This window comes from Syngnathus leptorhynchus, unplaced genomic scaffold (genome assembly GCF_054491065.1).
Source record: "Syngnathus leptorhynchus isolate UIUO unplaced genomic scaffold, UIUO_Slep HiC_scaffold_326, whole genome shotgun sequence".
NCBI classification, from domain to species: domain Eukaryota; kingdom Metazoa; phylum Chordata; class Actinopteri; order Syngnathiformes; family Syngnathidae; genus Syngnathus; species Syngnathus leptorhynchus.
In genome coordinates this window covers 42,501-61,429 of record NW_028232292.1, presented here as the reverse complement: position 1 = coordinate 61,429, position 18,929 = coordinate 42,501, and positions in this window count along the sequence as shown.

Below are 18,929 nucleotides of genomic sequence, written 5' to 3'. Positions count from 1 at the left end.
GCTCCATAGCTCCATAGCACCAGAGCTCCATAGCTCCATAGCACCAGAGCTCCATAGCTCCATAGCACCAGAGCTCCATAGCTCCATAGCACCAGAGCTCCATAGCTCCATAGCTCCATACTTCCATAGCACCAGAGCTCCATACCTCCAGAGCTCCATAGCTCCAGCCTGGGTGGCTGGTGGCTCCATAGCTCCATACTTCCATAGCTCCAGTCAGAGAGTTGGCGAAAATTGCACTAAGTGCGAAAGCCCATTCATTTACAACGGCGTGTCCACAAGGCGGCGACATTTCCCCGTTACCGGTGGCTGCGCGGCGGGTGAGTGACAGAGCTTATCCGAGCGGCTGGAACTCTGCGCCGGCGTGGTCGAGCGTGAGGCCCCGGCCCTTTGGCTGCCTGGTACCTAAAACACTTCCATTGATCCAGCCACGGAGGGTGCTGGCTGGTGGCTCCATAGCACCAGAGCTCCATAGCTCCATAGCACCAGAGCTCCATAGCACCAGAGCTCCATAGCTCCATAGCACCAGAGCTCCATAGCTCCATAGCACCAGAGCTCCATAGCACCAGAGCTCCATAGCTCCATAGCACCAGAGCTCCATAGCTCCATAGCACCAGAGCTCCATAGCTCCATAGCTCCATAGCACCAGAGCTCCATAGCTCCATAGCACCAGAGCTCCATAGCTCCATAGCACCAGAGCTCCATAGCTCCATAGCACCAGAGCTCCATAGCTCCATAGCTCCATAGCTCCATAGCACCAGAGCTCCATAGCTCCATAGCACCAGAGCTCCATAGCTCCATAGCACCAGAGCTCCATAGCTCCATAGCACCAGAGCTCCATAGCTCCATAGCACCAGAGCTCCATAGCTCCAGGGCTCCATAGCTCCATAGCTCCAGGGCTCCATAGCTCCAGGGCTCCAGGGCTCCATAGCTCCATAGCTCCATAGCTCCATAGCTCCATACTTCCATAGCACCAGAGCTCCATACCTCCAGAGCTCCATAGCTCCATAGCTCCAGCCTGGGTGGCTGGTGGCTCCATAGCTCCATACTTCCATAGCTCCAGTCAGAGAGTTGGCGAAAATTGCACTAAGTGCGAAAGCCCATTCATTTACAAGGGCGTGTCCGCCAGGCGGCGACATTTCCCCGTTACCGGTGGCTGCGCGGCGGGTGAGTGACAGAGCTTATCCGAGCGGCTGGAACTCTGCGCCGGCGTGGTCGAGCGTGAGGCCTCGGCCCTTTGGCTGCCTGGTACCTAAAACACTTCCATTGATCCAGCCACGGAGGGTGCTGGCTGGTGGCTCCATACCTCCATAGCTCCATAGCACCAGAGCTCCATAGCTCCATAGCACCAGAGCTCCATGGCTTCAGAGCTCCATAGCACCATAGCTCCATACCTCCAGAGCTCCAGGGCTCCATAGCTCCATACCTCCAGAGCTCCATACCTCCAGAGCTCCATACCTCCAGAGCTCCATAGCTCCAGAGCTCCATAGCACCAGAGCTCCATAGCTCCATAGCACCAGAGCTCCATAGCACCAGAGCTCCATAGCACCAGAGCTCCATAGCTCCATAGCACCAGAGCTCCATAGCTCCATAGCACCAGAGCTCCATAGCTCCATAGCACCAGAGCTCCAGAGCTCCATAGCACCAGAGCTCCATAGCTCCATAGCACCAGAGCTCCATAGCTCCAGAGCTCCATAGCTCCAGCCTGGGTGGCTGGTGGCTCCATACTTCCATAGCTCTAAGTCAGAGAGTTGGCGAAAATTGCACTAAGTGCGAAAGCCCATTCATTTACAACGGCGTGTCCACAAGGCGGCGACATTTCCCCGTTACCGGTGGCTGCGCGGCGGGAGAGTGACAGAGCTCATCCGAGCGGCTGGAACTCTGCGCCGGCGTGGTCGAGCGTGAGGCCTCGGCACTTTGGCCGCCTGGTACCTAAACACTTCCATTGATCCAGCCACGGAGGGTGCTGGCTGGTGGCTCCATACCTCCATAGCTCCATACCTCCAGAGCTCCAGAGCTCCATAGCACCAGAGCTCCATAGCTCCATAGCACCAGAGCTCCATAGCACCAGAGCTCCATAGCTCCATAGCACCAGAGCTCCATAGCTCCATAGCACCAGAGCTCCATAGCTCCATAGCACCAGAGCTCCATAGCACCAGAGCTCCATAGCTCCATAGCACCAGAGCTCCATAGCTCCATAGCACCAGCTCCATAGCTCCATAGCACCAGAGCTCCATAGCTCCATAGCACCAGAGCTCCATAGCTCCATAGCACCAGAGCTCCATAGCTCCATAGCACCAGAGCTCCATAGCTCCATAGCACCAGAGCTCCATAGCTCCATAGCTCCAGGGCTCCATAGCTCCAGGGCTCCAGGGCTCCATAGCTCCAGGGCTCCATAGCTCCAGGGCTCCAGGGCTCCATAGCTCCAGGGCTCCATAGCTCCAGGGCTCCAGGGCTCCATAGCTCCATACCTCCAGAGCTCCATAGCTCCATACTTCCAGAGCTCCATAGCTCCATAGCACCAGAGCTCCAGAGCTCCATAGCTCCATAGCACCAGAGCTCCATAGCACCAGAGCTCCATAGCTCCAGCCTGGGTGGCTGGTGGCTCCATAGCTCCATACTTCCATAGCTCCAGTCAGAGAGTTGGCGAAAATTGCACTAAGTGCGAAAGCCCATTCATTTACAAGGGCGTGTCCACAAGGCGGCGACATTTCCCCGTTACCGGTGGCTGCGCGGCAGGAGAGTGACAGAGCTTATCCGAGCGGCTGGAACTCTGCGCCGGCGTGGTCGAACGGCTGGCCTCGGTAGTTGAGGTACCAGGGGTGGGCCGGGGAGCTCCAGGCGGGTCTTGTGAGAGAGTGAAGCCGAGCGGCTGGAACTCTGGGCCGGCCTGGTCGAGCGGCTGGCCTCGGTAGTTGAGGTACCAGGGGCGGGCTGGGGAGCTCCAGGCGGGGCTTGTGAGAGAGTGAAGCCGAGCGGCTGGAACTCTGGGCCGGCGTGGTTGAGCCACGGAGGGTGCTGGCTGGTGGCTCCATAGCTCCATAGCTCCATAGCTCCATAGCTCCATACTTCCATAGCTCCATACTTCCATAGCTCCAGACTTCCATAGCTCCATAGCTCCATAGCTCCATAGCTCCATAGCTCCATAGCACCAGAGCTCCAGAGCTCCATAGCACCAGAGCTCCAGAGCTCCATAGCTCCATAGCTCCATAGCCCCAGAGCTCCATAGCTCCATAGCTCCATAGCTCCAGAGCTCCATACTTCCATAGCTCCAGAGCTCCAGCCTGTCTGGTGGCTCCATAGCTCCATAGCTCCATACTTGCAGCCACGGAGCTGGCGAAAATTGCACTAAGTGCGAAAGCCCATTCATTTACAACGGCGTGTCCACAAGGCGGCGACATTTCCCCGTTACCGGTGGCTGCTTAGCGGGAGAGTGACAGAGCTTATCCGAGCGGCTGGAACTCTGGGCCGGCCTGGTCGAGCGGCTGGCCTCGGTAGTTGAGGTACCAGGGGCGGGCTGGGGAGCTCCAGGCGGGGCTTGTGAGAGAGTGTAGCCGAGCGGCTGGAACTCTGGGCCGGCGTGGTTGAGCAGCATGCCCGCGGAGGTGGCTCTTCCATAGGCACGGAGGGTGCTGGAGCTCCACACTTCCTTAGGCACGGAGGGTGCTGGAGCTCCACACTTCCATAGGCAGGGAGGGTGCTGGAGCTCCACACTTCCATAGGCAGGGAGGGTGCTGGAGCTCCACACTTCCATAGGCAGGGAGGGTGCTGGAGCTCCACACTTCCATAGGCAGGGAGGGTGCTGGAGCTCCACACTTCCATAGGCAGGGAGGGTGCTGGAGCTCCACACTTCCATAGGCAGGGAGGGTGCTGGAGCTCCACACTTCCATAGGCAGGGAGGGTGCTGGAGCTCCACACTTCCATAGGCAGGGAGGGTGCTGGAGCTCCACACTTCCATAGGCAGGGAGGGTGCTGGAGCTCCACACTTCCATAGGCAGGGAGGGTGCTGGAGCTCCACACTTCCATAGGCAGGGAGGGTGCTGGAGCTCCACACTTCCATAGGCAGGGAGGGTGCTGGAGCTCCACACTTCCATAGGCAGGGAGGGTGCTGGAGCTCCACACTTCCATAGGCAGGGAGGGTGCTGGAGCTCCACACTTCCATAGGCAGGGAGGGTGCTGGAGCTCCACACTTCCATAGGCAGGGAGGGTGCTGGAGCTCCACACTTCCATAGGCAGGGAGGGTGCTGGAGCTCCACACTTCCATAGGCAGGGAGGGTGCTGGAGCTCCACACTTCCATAGGCAGGGAGGGTGCTGGAGCTCCACACTTCCATAGGCAGGGAGGGTGCTGGAGCTCCACACTTCCATAGGCAGGGAGGGTGCTGGAGCTCCACACTTCCATAGGCAGGGAGGGTGCTGGAGCTCCACACTTCCATAGGCAGGGAGGGTGCTGGAGCTCCACACTTCCATAGGCAGGGAGGGTGCTGGAGCTCCACACTTCCCTAGGCAGGGAGGGTGCTGGAGCTCCACACTTCCATAGGCAGGGAGGGTGCTGGAGCTCCACACTTCCCTAGGCAGGGAGGGTGCTGGAGCTCCACACTTCCATAGGCAGGGAGGGTGCTGGAGCTCCACACTTCCATAGGCAGGGAGGGTGCTGGAGCTCCACACTTCCATAGGCAGGGAGGGTGCTGGAGCTCCACACTTCCATAGGCAGGGAGGGTGCTGGAGCTCCACACTTCCATAGGCAGGGAGGGTGCTGGAGCTCCACACTTCCATAGGCAGGGAGGGTGCTGGAGCTCCACACTTCCATAGGCAGGGAGGGTGCTGGAGCTCCACACTTCCATAGGCAGGGAGGGTGCTGGAGCTCCACACTTCCATAGGCACGGTGCTGGAGCTCCACACTTCCATAGGCAGGGAGGGTGCTGGAGCTCCACACTTCCATAGGCACGGTGCTGGAGCTCCACACTTCCCTAGGCAGGGAGGGTGCTGGAGCTCCACACTTCCATAGGCAGGGAGGGTGCTGGAGCTCCACACTTCCATAGGCAGGGAGGGTGCTGGAGCTCCACACTTCCATAGGCAGGGAGGGTGCTGGAGCTCCACACTTCCATAGGCAGGGAGGGTGCTGGAGCTCCACACTTCCATAGGCAGGGAGGGTGCTGGAGCTCCACACTTCCATAGGCAGGGAGGGTGCTGGAGCTCCACACTTCCATAGGCAGGGAGGGTGCTGGAGCTCCACACTTCCATAGGCAGGGAGGGTGCTGGAGCTCCACACTTCCATAGGCAGGGAGGGTGCTGGAGCTCCACACTTCCATAGGCAGGGAGGGTGCTGGAGCTCCACACTTCCATAGGCAGGGAGGGTGCTGGAGCTCCACACTTCCATAGGCAGGGAGGGTGCTGGAGCTCCACACTTCCATAGGCAGGGAGGGTGCTGGAGCTCCACACTTCCATAGGCAGGGAGGGTGCTGGAGCTCCACACTTCCATAGGCAGGGAGGGTGCTGGAGCTCCACACTTCCATAGGCAGGGAGGGTGCTGGAGCTCCACACTTCCATAGGCAGGGAGGGTGCTGGAGCTCCACACTTCCATAGGCAGGGAGGGTGCTGGAGCTCCACACTTCCATAGGCAGGGAGGGTGCTGGAGCTCCACACTTCCATAGGCAGGGAGGGTGCTGGAGCTCCACACTTCCATAGGCAGGGAGGGTGCTGGAGCTCCACACTTCCATAGGCAGGGAGGGTGCTGGAGCTCCACACTTCCATAGGCAGGGAGGGTGCTGGAGCTCCACACTTCCATAGGCAGGGAGGGTGCTGGAGCTCCACACTTCCATAGGCAGGGAGGGTGCTGGAGCTCCACACTTCCATAGGCAGGGAGGGTGCTGGAGCTCCACACTTCCATAGGCAGGGAGGGTGCTGGAGCTCCACACTTCCATAGGCAGGGAGGGTGCTGGAGCTCCACACTTCCATAGGCAGGGAGGGTGCTGGAGCCCCACACTTCCATAGGCAGGGAGGGTGCTGGAGCTCCACACTTCCATAGGCAGGGAGGGTGCTGGAGCTCCACACTTCCATAGGCAGGGAGGGTGCTGGAGCTCCACACTTCCATAGGCAGGGAGGGTGCTGGAGCTCCACACTTCCATAGGCAGGGAGGGTGCTGGAGCTCCACACTTCCATAGGCAGGGAGGGTGCTGGAGCTCCACACTTCCATAGGCAGGGAGGGTGCTGGAGCTCCACACTTCCATAGGCAGGGAGGGTGCTGGAGCTCCACACTTCCATAGGCAGGGAGGGTGCTGGAGCTCCACACTTCCATAGGCAGGGAGGGTGCTGGAGCTCCACACTTCCATAGGCAGGGAGGGTGCTGGAGCTCCACACTTCCATAGGCAGGGAGGGTGCTGGAGCTCCACACTTCCATAGGCAGGGAGGGTGCTGGAGCTCCACACTTCCATAGGCAGGGAGGGTGCTGGAGCTCCACACTTCCATAGGCAGGGAGGGTGCTGGAGCTCCACACTTCCATAGGCAGGGAGGGTGCTGGAGCTCCACACTTCCATAGGCAGGGAGGGTGCTGGAGCTCCACACTTCCATAGGCAGGGAGGGTGCTGGAGCTCCACACTTCCATAGGCAGGGAGGGTGCTGGAGCTCCACACTTCCATAGGCAGGGAGGGTGCTGGAGCTCCACACTTCCATAGGCAGGGAGGGTGCTGGAGCTCCACACTTCCATAGGCAGGGAGGGTGCTGGAGCTCCACACTTCCATAGGCAGGGAGGGTGCTGGAGCTCCACACTTCCATAGGCAGGGAGGGTGCTGGAGCTCCACACTTCCCTAGGCAGGGAGGGTGCTGGAGCTCCACACTTCCATAGGCAGGGAGGGTGCTGGAGCTCCACACTTCCATAGGCAGGGAGGGTGCTGGAGCTCCACACTTCCATAGGCAGGGAGGGTGCTGGAGCTCCACACTTCCATAGGCAGGGAGGGTGCTGGAGCTCCACACTTCCATAGGCAGGGAGGGTGCTGGAGCTCCACACTTCCATAGGCAGGGAGGGTGCTGGAGCTCCACACTTCCATAGGCAGGGAGGGTGCTGGAGCTCCACACTTCCATAGGCAGGGAGGGTGCTGGAGCTCCACACTTCCATAGGCACGGTGCTGGAGCTCCACACTTCCATAGGCAGGGAGGGTGCTGGAGCTCCACACTTCCATAGGCACGGTGCTGGAGCTCCACACTTCCCTAGGCAGGGAGGGTGCTGGAGCTCCACACTTCCATAGGCAGGGAGGGTGCTGGAGCTCCACACTTCCATAGGCAGGGAGGGTGCTGGAGCTCCACACTTCCATAGGCAGGGAGGGTGCTGGAGCTCCACACTTCCATAGGCAGGGAGGGTGCTGGAGCTCCACACTTCCATAGGCAGGGAGGGTGCTGGAGCTCCACACTTCCATAGGCAGGGAGGGTGCTGGAGCTCCACACTTCCATAGGCAGGGAGGGTGCTGGAGCTCCACACTTCCATAGGCAGGGAGGGTGCTGGAGCTCCACACTTCCATAGGCAGGGAGGGTGCTGGAGCTCCACACTTCCATAGGCAGGGAGGGTGCTGGCACATCCACACTTCCAGCCACGGAGCATGCTGGCACTTCCACCTTGCTTGCTAAGTCGGCGTGATCTTGCCCAAAAAGTCCCTCCTCACCTCCAGCTGGAAGTGGAAAAAAATCCTCCACCTGCTTGGCCGAGGTTCTGGAAGCCAGCAGCTCGCAGAATGTTGCCAAAGTTTCACTGGAAGGAAAAGAAAAGAGAAGACCGAGTGCGCATTTCACCTACCGCTGAATGTCCACAAGAGGGAAGTGTCACTCCGTCGCAGAATCTGCGCCGACGCACTCGGCACCCTTCGAATTTATGGTGCCGGTGCGGGTGTTCTGGGTGCAAAAAGGCCGCCCAAGTGGTAGAAAAAAATCAGACTTCGTCTCTTAGGTCGAAATTAATGCCAAGTTTTGAAATGCGCTGGCAGGGGTGGACCAGGGCCCGTTACAAGTGCTTAGCCGAGGTCCTGGAAGCCTAACCCGGCGTGATCTTGTGCAAAAAGCCGCTGCTGAGCTCCAGCTGGAAGTGGAAAAAGAACCGGGCTGGATAAACAAAAGAACCGGGCGACCCGTTAGAAGTGCTTAGCCGAGTTCCTGGAAGCCTAACCCGGCGTGATCTTGTGCAAAAAGCCGCTGCTGAGCTCCAGCTGGAAGTGTAAAAAGAACCGGGCTGGTTCAAAAAAAGAACCGGGCGGCCCGGTAAAATTGCTTAGCCGGGGCTCTGGAAGCCTAACCCGGCGTGATCTTGTGCAAAAAGCCGCTCCCGAGCTCCAGCTGGAAGTGTAAAAAGAACCAGGCTGGATAAAAAAAGAACCGGGCTGGATCAAAAAAGAACCGGGCGACCCGTTAAAATTGCTTAGCCGAGGTCCTGGAAGCCTAACCCGGCGTGATCTTGTGCAAAAAGCCGCTCCCAAGCTCCAGCTGGAAGTGTAAAAAGAACCGGGCTGGATAAAAAAAAGAACCGGGCTGGATCAAAAAAGAACCGGGCGACCCGTTAAAATTGCTTACCCGAGGTCCTGGAAGCCTAACACGGCGTGATCTTGTGCAAAAAGCCGCTCCCGAGCTCCAGCTGGAAGTGTAAAAAGAACCGGGCTGGATAAAAAAAGAACCGGGCTGGATCAAAAAAGAACCGGGCGACCCGTTAAAATTGCTTAGCCGAGGTCCTGGAAGCCTAACACGGCGTGTTCTTGTGCAAAAAGCCGCTCCCGAGCTCCAGCTGGAAGTGTAAAAAGAACCAGGCTGGATAAAAAAAAGAACCGGGCTGGATCAAAAAAGAACCGGGCGACCCGTTAAAATTGCTGAGCCGAGGTCCTGGAAGCCTAACACGGCGTGATCTTGTGCAAAAAGCCGCTCCCGAGCTCCAGCTGGAAGTGTAAAAAGAACCGGGCTGGATAAAAAAAAGAACCGGGCTGGATCAAAAAAAGAACCGGGCGACCCGTTAAAATTGCTTAGCCGAGGTCCTGGAAGCCTAACACGGCGTGATCTTGTGCAAAAAGCCGCTGCCGAGCTCCAGCTGGAAGTGTAAAAAGAACCGGGCTGGATAAAAAAAGAACCGGGCTGGATCAAAAAAGAACCGGGGGACCCGTTAAAATTGCTTAGCCGAGGTCCTGGAAGCCTAACCCGGCGTGATCTTGTGCAAAAAGCCGCTCCCGAGCTCCAGCTGGAAGTGTAAAAAGAACCGGGCTGGATAAAAAAAGAACCGGGCTGGATCAAAAAAGAACCGGGCGACCCGTTAAAATTGCTTAGCCGAGGTCCTGGAAGCCTAACCCGGCGTGATCTTGTGCAAAAAGCCGCTCCCGAGCTCCAGCTGGAAGTGTAAAAAGAACCGGGCTGGATAAAAAAAAGAACCGGGCTGGATCAAAAAAGAACCGGGCGACCCGTTAAAATTGCTTACCCGAGGTCCTGGAAGCCTAACACGGCGTGATCTTGTGCAAAAAGCCGCTCCCGAGCTCCAGCTGGAAGTGTAAAAAGAACCGGGCTGGATAAAAAAAGAACCGGGCTGGATCAAAAAAGAACCGGGGGACCCGTTAAAATTGCTTAGCCGAGGTCCTGGAAGCCTAACCCGGCGTGATCTTGTGCAAAAAGCCGCTCCCGAGCTCCAGCTGGAAGTGTAAAAAGAACCGGGCTGGATAAAAAAAAGAACCGGGCTGGATCAAAAAAGAACCGGGCGACCCGTTAAAATTGCTTAGCCGAGGTCCTGGAAGCCTAACACGGCGTGATCTTGTGCAAATAGCCGCTCCCGAGCTCCAGCTGGAAGTGTAAAAAGAACCGGGCTGGATAAAAAAAAGAACCGGGCTGGATCAAAAAAGAACCGGGCGACCCGTTAAAATTGCTTAGCCGAGGTCCTGGAAGCCTAACACGGCGTGTTCTTGTGCAAAAAGCCGCTCCCGAGCTTCAGCTGGAAGTGTAAAAAGAACCGGGCTGGATAAAAAAAGAACCGGGCTGGATAAAAAAAAGAACCGGGCGACCCGTTAAAATTGCTTAGCCGAGGTCCTGGAAGCCTAACACGGCGTGATCTTGTGCAAAAAGCCGCTCCCGAGCTCCAGCTGGAAGTGTAAAAAGAACCGGGCTGGATAAAAAAAAGAACCGGGCTGGATCAAAAAAGAACCGGGCGACCCGTTAAAATTGCTTAGCCGAGGTCCTGGAAGCCTAACACGGCGTGATCTTGTGCAAAAAGCCGCTCCCGAGCTCCAGCTGGAAGTGTAAAAAGAACCAGGCTGGATAAAAAAAAGAACCGGGCTGGATCAAAAAAGAACCGGGCGACCCGTTAAAATTGCTTAGCCGAGGTCCTGGAAGCCTAACACGGCGTGATCTTGTGCAAAAAGCCGCTCCCGAGCTCCAGCTGGAAGTGTAAAAAGAACCGGGCTGGATAAAAAAAGAACCGGGCTGGATAAAAAAAAGAACCGGGCGACCCGTTAAAATTGCTTAGCCGAGGTCCTGGAAGCCTAACACGGCGTGATCTTGTGCAAAAAGCCGCTCCCGAGCTCCAGCTGGAAGTGTAAAAAGAACCAGGCTGGATAAAAAAAAGAACCGGGCTGGATCAAAAAAGAACCGGGCGACCCGTTAAAATTGCTTAGCCGAGGTCCTGGAAGCCTAACACGGCGTGTTCTTGTGCAAAAAGCCGCTCCCGAGCTCCAGCTGGAAGTGTAAAAAGAACCAGGCTGGATAAAAAAAAAGAACCGGGCTGGATCAAAAAAGAACCGGGCGACCCGTTAAAATTGCTTAGCCGAGGTCCTGGAAGCCTAACACGGCGTGATCTTGTGCAAAAAGCCGCTCCCGAGCTCCAGCTGGAAGTGTAAAAAGAACCGGGCTGGATAAAAAAAGAACCGGGCTGGATAAAAAAAAGAACCGGGCGACCCGTTAAAATTGCTTAGCCGAGGTCCTGGAAGCCTAACACGGCGTGATCTTGTGCAAAAAGCCGCTCCCGAGCTCCAGCTGGAAGTGTAAAAAGAACCAGGCTGGATAAAAAAAAGAACCGGGCTGGATCAAAAAAGAACCGGGCGACCCGTTAAAATTGCTTAGCCGAGGTCCTGGAAGCCTAACACGGCGTGTTCTTGTGCAAAAAGCCGCTCCCGAGCTCCAGCTGGAAGTGTAAAAAGAACCAGGCTGGATAAAAAAAAAGAACCGGGCTGGATCAAAAAAGAACCGGGCGACCCGTTAAAATTGCTTAGCCGAGGTCCTGGAAGCCTAACACGGCGTGATCTTGTGCAAAAAGCCGCTCCCGAGCTCCAGCTGGAAGTGTAAAAAGAACCAGGCTGGATAAAAAAAAGAACCGGGCTGGATCAAAAAAGAACCGGGCGACCCGTTAAAATTGCTTAGCCGAGGTCCTGGAAGCCTAACACGGCGTGTTCTTGTGCAAAAAGCCGCTCCCGAGCTCCAGCTGGAAGTGTAAAAAGAACCAGGCTGGATAAAAAAAAGAACCGGGCTGGATCAAAAAAGAACCGGGCGACCCGTTAAAATTGCTTAGCCGAGGTCCTGGAAGCCTAACACGGCGTGTTCTTGTGCAAAAAGCCGCTCCCGAGCTCCAGCTGGAAGTGTAAAAAGAACCAGGCTGGATAAAAAAAAGAACCGGGCTGGATCAAAAAAGAACCGGGCGACCCGTTAAAATTGCTTAGCCGAGGTCCTGGAAGCCTAGCACGGCGTGATCTTGTGCAAAAAGCCGCTCCCGAGCTCCAGCTGGAAGTGTAAAAAGAACCAGGCTGGATAAAAAAAAGAACCGGGCTGGATCAAAAAAGAACCGGGCGACCCGTTAAAATTGCTTAGCCGAGGTCCTGGAAGCCTAACACGGCGTGATCTTGTGCAAAAAGCCGCTCCCGAGCTCCAGCTGGAAGTGTAAAAAGAACCGGGCTGGATAAAAAAAAGAACCGGGCTGGTTCAAAAAAGAACCGGGCAACCCGTTAAAATTGCTTCGCCGAGGTCCTGGAAGCCTAACCCGGCGTGATCTTGCCCGAAATTCGGCCTCTATACTTCCATTTTAGGTACCAGGCGCTCATAGTGTGTTGGTCCCACTAGTCAGTGTACTGGTCCCACTCGCTAGTGTACTGGTCCCCCTAGTCAGTGTACTCATCCAGTTACCCCCCGTTTTCCAAAACACCATCGGCACGTATAAGGGGGGGACTCCTGAGAGAGATGAGGTATATGGCAGCGCAACACCAATCCGCTCCGCGCTGGTTCCCATGTCGGCTACGGATGAATAAAACCAGCCTGTCCCCCCTGGAGCTCACGAGACACGGAATTTTTTCTAAGTGCCAACGGCTCTTCCGAGCAAACGTGTCCGCTCCGGCTGGTTCCCCCGTCGGCCTCGAATGACGAAAAATGCCGGTCTCCGCCCGGAGCTCATGACAAACGAAAAATTTTCTAAGTGCCAACGGCACTAGCGAGCGAATGTGTCCGCTCGGCGCTGGTTCCCGGGTCGAACCCGGAAGACGAAAAACGCCGGTCCTCGCCCGGAGCTCATGACAAACGAAAAATTTTCTAAGTGCCAACGGCACTAGCGAGCGAATGTGTCCGCTCGGCGCTGGTTCCCGGGTCGAACCCGGAAGACGAAAAACGCCGCTCTCCGCCCGGAGCTCATGACAAACGAAAAATTTTCTAAGTGCCAACGGCACTAGCGAGCGAATGTGTCCGCTCGGCGCTGGTTCCCGGGTCGAACCCGGAAGACGAAAAACGCCGGTCTCCGCCCGGAGCTCATGACAAACGAAAAATTTTCTAAGTGCCAACGGCACTAGCGAGCGAATGTGTCCGCTCGGCGCTGGTTCCCGGGTCGGACCCGGAAGACGAAAAACGCCGGTCTCCGCCCGGAGCTCATGACAAACGAAAAATTTTCTAAGTGCCAACGGCACTAGCGAGCGAATGTGTCCGCTCGGCGCTGGTTCCCGGGTCGAACCCGGAAGACGAAAAACGCCGGTCTCCGCCCGGAGCTCATGACAAACGAAAAATTTTCTAAGTGCCAACGGCACTAGCGAGCGAATGTGTCCGCTCGGCGCTGGTTCCCGGGTCGGACCCGGAAGACGAAAAACGCCGGTCTCCGCCCGGAGCTCATGACAAACGAAAAATTTTCTAAGTGCCAACGGCACTAGCGAGCGAATGTGTCCGCTCGGCGCTGGTTCCCGGGTCGAACCCGGAAGACGAAAAACGCCGGTCTCCGCCCGGAGCTCATGACAAACGAAAAATTTTCTAAGTGCCAACGGCACTAGCGAGCGAATGTGTCCGCTCGGCGCTGGTTCCCGGGTCGAACCCGGAAGACGAAAAACGCCGGTCTCCGCCCGGAGCTCATGACAAACGAAAAATTTTCTAAGTGCCAACGGCACTAGCGAGCGAATGTGTCCGCTCGGCGCTGGTTCCCGGGTCGGACCCGGAAGACGAAAAACGCCGGTCCTCGCCTGGAGGTCCCAGCAAAATCGGCGAAAAAACGACTAAGTGTCAACTTTCGAAAAAACGGCTAAGTGTCGACTTTCGAAAAAACGGCTAAGTGTCAACTTTCGAAAAAACGGCTAAGTGTCAACTTTCGAAAAAACGACTAAGTGCCCACGGCTCTGCGGGGCTTGTGAGTCCGCCCCGCGCCGGTTCGGCGGTCGGCCTCAAAAAGCAAAAAATCAGCCTCTCTCCCTGGAGCTCACCAAAAATTTGTCGAAATTTTTCTAAGTTCTCCTCGAGGTACCAGGGGGTGAGGTACCCGGGCTAAGGTGCAGTACCTTTTTTGGTCTTCAGGTGCGCCAGAGTACAATGAAATGGTCCCAGTAGTCAGTGTACTCATCGACTTTCCCCCCGTTTTCCAAAGCACCTCGTTTACGAGTATGGAGGAGATGGTGCTGGTCTCCCCACGGCGTCGGACACGCCGTCCTCGACAGCACAAGGTCGGATAGAAGACCTGGAAAGCGCCGTGGCACGCGCTGGAGGTGGGCACTTTGGCGAAAAAACGACTAAGTGTCAACTTTCGAAAAAACGACTAAGTGTCAACTTTCGAAAAAACGGCTAAGTGTCAACTTTCGAAAAAACGACTAAGTGTCACCTCTCTGAAAAAATGGCAAAGTGTCGCCTCTCTGAAAATTTTCTAAGTGCCCACGGCTCTGCGGGCTCGTGCATCCGAGCCGCGCCGGTTCTGCAACCGGCCTAGAATGACGAAAAATAACGGTCTCCTCCTGGAGCTCACAGCCAATTGTGGCGAAAAAGTGGCAAAGTGCCCACGGCTCTGCGGGCTCGTGCATCCGACCCGCGCCGGTTCTGCAGCCGGCCTAGAATGACGAAAAATAACGGTCTCCTCCTGGAGCTCACAGCCAACTTGGCAAAAAGTTTCTAAGTGCCCACGGCCCTGCCGATCTTTGGCGTCCGCTCAGCGCCGGTTCCGCAGTCGGCCTAGAATGACGAAAAATAACGGTCTCCTCCTGGAGCTCACAGCCAACTTGGCAAAAAGTTTCTAAGTGCCCACGGCCCTGCCGAGCTTTGGCGTCCGCCCAGCGCCGGTTCCGCAGTCGGCCTCGAATGACGAAAAATAACGGTCTCCTCCTGGAGCTCACAGCCAACTTGGCAAAAAGTTTCTAAGTGCCCACGGCCCTGCCGAGCTTTGGCGTCCGCCCAGCGCCGGTTCCGCAGTCGGCCTCGAATGACGAAAAATAACGGTCTCCTCCTGGAGCTCACAGCCAACTTGGCAAAAAGTTTCTAAGTGCCCACGGCCCTGCCGAGCTTTGGCGTCCGCTCAGCGCCGGTTCCGCAGTCGGCCTCGAATGACGAAAAATAACGGTCTCCTCCTGGAGCTCACAGCCAACTTGGCAAAAAGTTTCTAAGTGCCCACGGCCCTGCCGAGCTTTGGCGTCCGCCCAGCGCCGGTTCCGCAGTCGGCCTCGAATGACGAAAAATAACGGTCTCCTCCTGGAGCTCACAGCCAACTTGGCAAAAAGTTTCTAAGTGCCCACGGCCCTGCCGAGCTTTGGCGTCCGCTCAGCGCCGGTTCCGCAGTCGGCCTCGAATGACGAAAAATAACGGTCTCCTCCTGGAGCTCACAGCCAACTTGGCAAAAAGTTTCTAAGTGCCCACGGCCCTGCCGAGCTTTGGCGTCCGCCCAGCGCCGGTTCCGCAGTCGGCCTCGAATGACGAAAAATAACGGTCTCCTCCTGGAGCTCACAGCCAACTTGGCAAAAAGTTTCTAAGTGTCACATCTCTGAAAAAACGGCTAAGTGTCGACTTTCGAAAAAACGGCAAAGTGTCACATCTCTGAAAAAACGGCTAAGTGTCGACTTTCGAAAAAACGGCTAAGTGTCAACTTTCGAAAAAACGGCTAAGTGTCGCCTCTCTGAAAAAACGGCAAAGTGTCAACTTTCGAAAAAACGACAGAGTGTCGCCTCTCTGAAAAAACGACTAAGTGTCGACTCTGAGAAAATGGCAAAGTGCCCACGGCTCTGCGGGCTCGTGCATCCGACCCGCGCCGGTTCCCCAGCCGGCCTGAAATAAGGCAAAACCAGCCTCTCCGCCTGGAGCTCAGAGCCAACTTGGCGAATATTTTCTAAGTGCCCACGGCTCTGCGTGGCTACGGCGTCTGCCCAGCGCCGGTTCCTGGGTCGAACCCCGAGGACGAGGAATGCCGGTCTCCGCCTGGAGGTCCCAGCTTAATCGGCGAAAATTTTCTAAGTGCCCACGGCTCTGCCGGGCTCGTGCATCCGACCCGCGCCGGTTCCCCAGCCGGCCTGAAATAAGGCAAAACCAGGCTCTCCCCCTGGAGCTCAGAGCCAATTGTGGCGAAAAAACGACTAAGTGTCAACTTTCGAAAAAACGACTAAGTGTCAACTTTCCAAAAAAACGGCTAAGTGTCGACTTTCGAAAAAACGGCTAAGTGTCAACTTTCGAAAAAACGACTAAGTGTCGCCTCTGAAAAAACGACTAAGTGTCGCCTCTCTGAAAAAACGACTAAGTGCCCACGGCTCTGCGGGGCTTGTGAGTCCGCCCCGCGCCGGTTCGGCGGTCGGCCTCAAAAAGCGAAAAATCAGCCTCTCTCCCTGGAGCTCACCAAAAATTTGTCGAAATTTTTCTAAGTTCTCCTCGAGGTACCAGGGGGTGAGGTACCCGGGCTAAGGTGCAGTACCTTTTTTGGTCTTCAGGTGCGCCAGAGTACAATGAAATGGTCCCAGTAGTCAGTGTACTCATCGACTTTCCCCCCGTTTTCCAAAGCACCCCGTTTACGAGTATGGAGGAGATGGTGCTGGTCTCCCCACGGCGTCGGACACGCCGTCCTCGACAGCACAAGGTCGGATAGAAGACCTGAAAAGCGCCGTGGCACGCGCTGGAGGTGTCACTGTGGCGAAAAAGTGACTAAGTGTCAACTTTCGAAAAAACGGCTAAGTGTCAACTTTCGAAAAAACGGCTAAGTGTCAACTTTCGAAAAAACGGCTAAGTGTCAACTTTCGAAAAAACGACTAAGTGTCGCCTCTCTGAAAAAACGGCAAAGTGTCAACTTTCGAAAAAACGACTAAGTGTCAACTTTCGAAAAAACGACTAAGTGTCACCTCTCTGAAAAAATGGCAAAGTGTCAACTGCGAATGTGGTGGTGCATGGAAGGAAGTGGAGGACGGCCGCCTCCTTAAACACAGGCCGAAGAGGAGCGTCAGGGCCGGCTCCTTAAACACGGACCGAGTGTCGCCCTTAACACAGACCAAGCGGAGGACGGCCGCCTCCCTAAATACAGGCCGAACCGGAGCGCGAGGGCCGCTCCTTAAACACGGACCGAGTGTCGCCCTTAACACAGACCAAGGGGAGGACGGCCGCCTCCTTAAACACAGGCCGGAGAGGAGCGTCAGGGCCAGGCTCCTCAAACATGGACCGAGTGTCGCCCTTAACACAGACCAAGGGGAGGACGGCCGCCTCCTTAAACACAGGCCGGAGAGGAGCGTCAGGGCCAGGCTCCTCAAACATGGACCGAGTGTCGCCCTTAACACAGACCAAGGGGAGGACGGCCGCCTCCTTAAACACAGGCCGGAGAGGAGCGTCAGGGCCAGGCTCCTCAAACATGGACCGAGTGTCGCCCTTAACACAGACCAAGGGGAGGACGGCCGCCTCCTTAAACACAGGCCGGAGAGGAGCGTCAGGGCCAGGCTCCTCAAACATGGACCGAGTGTCGCCCTTAACACGGACCAAGGGGAGGACGGCCGCCTCCTTAAACACAGGCCGGAGAGGAGCGTCAGGGCCAGGCTCCTCAAACATGGACCGAGTGTCGCCCTTAACACGGACCAAGGGGAGGACGGCCGCCTCCTTAAACACAGGCCGGAGAGGAGCGTCAGGGCCAGGCTCCTCAAACATGGACCGAGTGTCGCCCTTAACACAGACCAAGGGGAGGACGGCCGCCTCCTTAAACACAGGCCGGAGAGGAGCGTCAGGGCCAGGCTCCTCAAACATGGACCGAGTGTCGCCCTTAACACGGACCAAGGGGAGGACGGCCGCCTCCTTAAACACAGGCCGGAGAGGAGCGTCAGGGCCAGGCTCCTCAAACATGGACCGAGTGTCGCCCTTAACACGGACCAAGGGGAGGACGGCCGCCTCCTTAAACACAGGCCGGAGAGGAGCGTCAGGGCCAGGCTCCTCAAACATGGACCAAGTGTCGCCCTTAACACGGACCAAGGGGAGGACGGCCGCCTCCTTAAACACAGGCCGGAGAGGAGCGTCAGGGCCAGGCTCCTCAAACATGGACAGAGTGTCGCCCTTAACACAGACCAAGCGGAGGACGGCCGCCTCCCTAAATACAGGCCGAACCGGAGCGCGAGTGTCGCTCCTTAAACACGGACCGAGTGGAGGACGGCCGCCTCCTTAAACACAGGCCGAACAAAATGACACAAAGTGTCAACTGCGAATGTTGTCCATCCAAGGAAGGAGCGTGATGCCCGGCCGGCTCCTTAAACACAGGCCGAGAGTCGCCCCGGACGGTCCGCCTCGCGGCGCCCGTCTGCTCGGATAAAATGACACAAAGTGTCAACTACGAATGTTGTCCATCCAAGGAGGGAGCGTGATGCCCGGCCGGCTCCGAAAACACAGGCCGAGAGTCGCCCCGGACGGTCCGCCTCGCGGCGCCCGTCTGCTCGGATAAAATGACACAAAGTGTCAACTGCGAATGTTGTCCATCCAAGGAAGGAGCGTGATGCCCGGCCGGCTCCTTAAACACAGGCCGAGAGTCGCCCCGGACGGTCCGCCTCGCGGCGCCCGCCCGCTCGGATAAAATGACACAAAGTGTCAACTACGAATGTTGTCCATCCAAGGAAGGAGCGTGATGCCCGGCCGGCTCCTTAAACACAGGCCGAGAGTCGCCCCGGACGGTCGCCTCGCGGCGCCCGTCTGCTCGGATAAAATGACACAAAGTGTCAACTACGAATGTTGTCCATCCAAGGAGGGAGCGTGATGCCCGGCCGGCTCCGAAAACACAGGCCGAGAGTCGCCCCGGACGGTCCGCCTCGCGGCGCCCGTCTGCTCGGATAAAATGACACAAAGTGTCAACTGCGAATGTTGTCCATCCAAGGAAGGAGCGTGATGCCCGGCCGGCTCCTTAAACACAGGCCGAGAGTCGCCCCGGACGGTCCGCCTCGCGGCGCCCGCCCGCTCGGATAAAATGACACAAAGTGTCAACTACGAATGTTGTCCATCCAAGGAAGGAGCGTGATGCCCGGCCGGCTCCTTAAACACAGGCCGAGAGTCGCCCCGGACGGTCGCCTCGCGGCGCCCGTCTGCTCGGATAAAATGACACAAAGTGTCAACTACGAATGTTGTCCATCCAAGGAGGGAGCGTGATGCCCGGCCGGCTCCGAAAACACAGGCCGAGAGTCGCCCCGGACGGTCCGCCTCGCGGCGCCCGTCTGCTCGGATAAAATGACACAAAGTGTCAACTACGAATGTTGTCCATCCAAGGAGGGAGCGT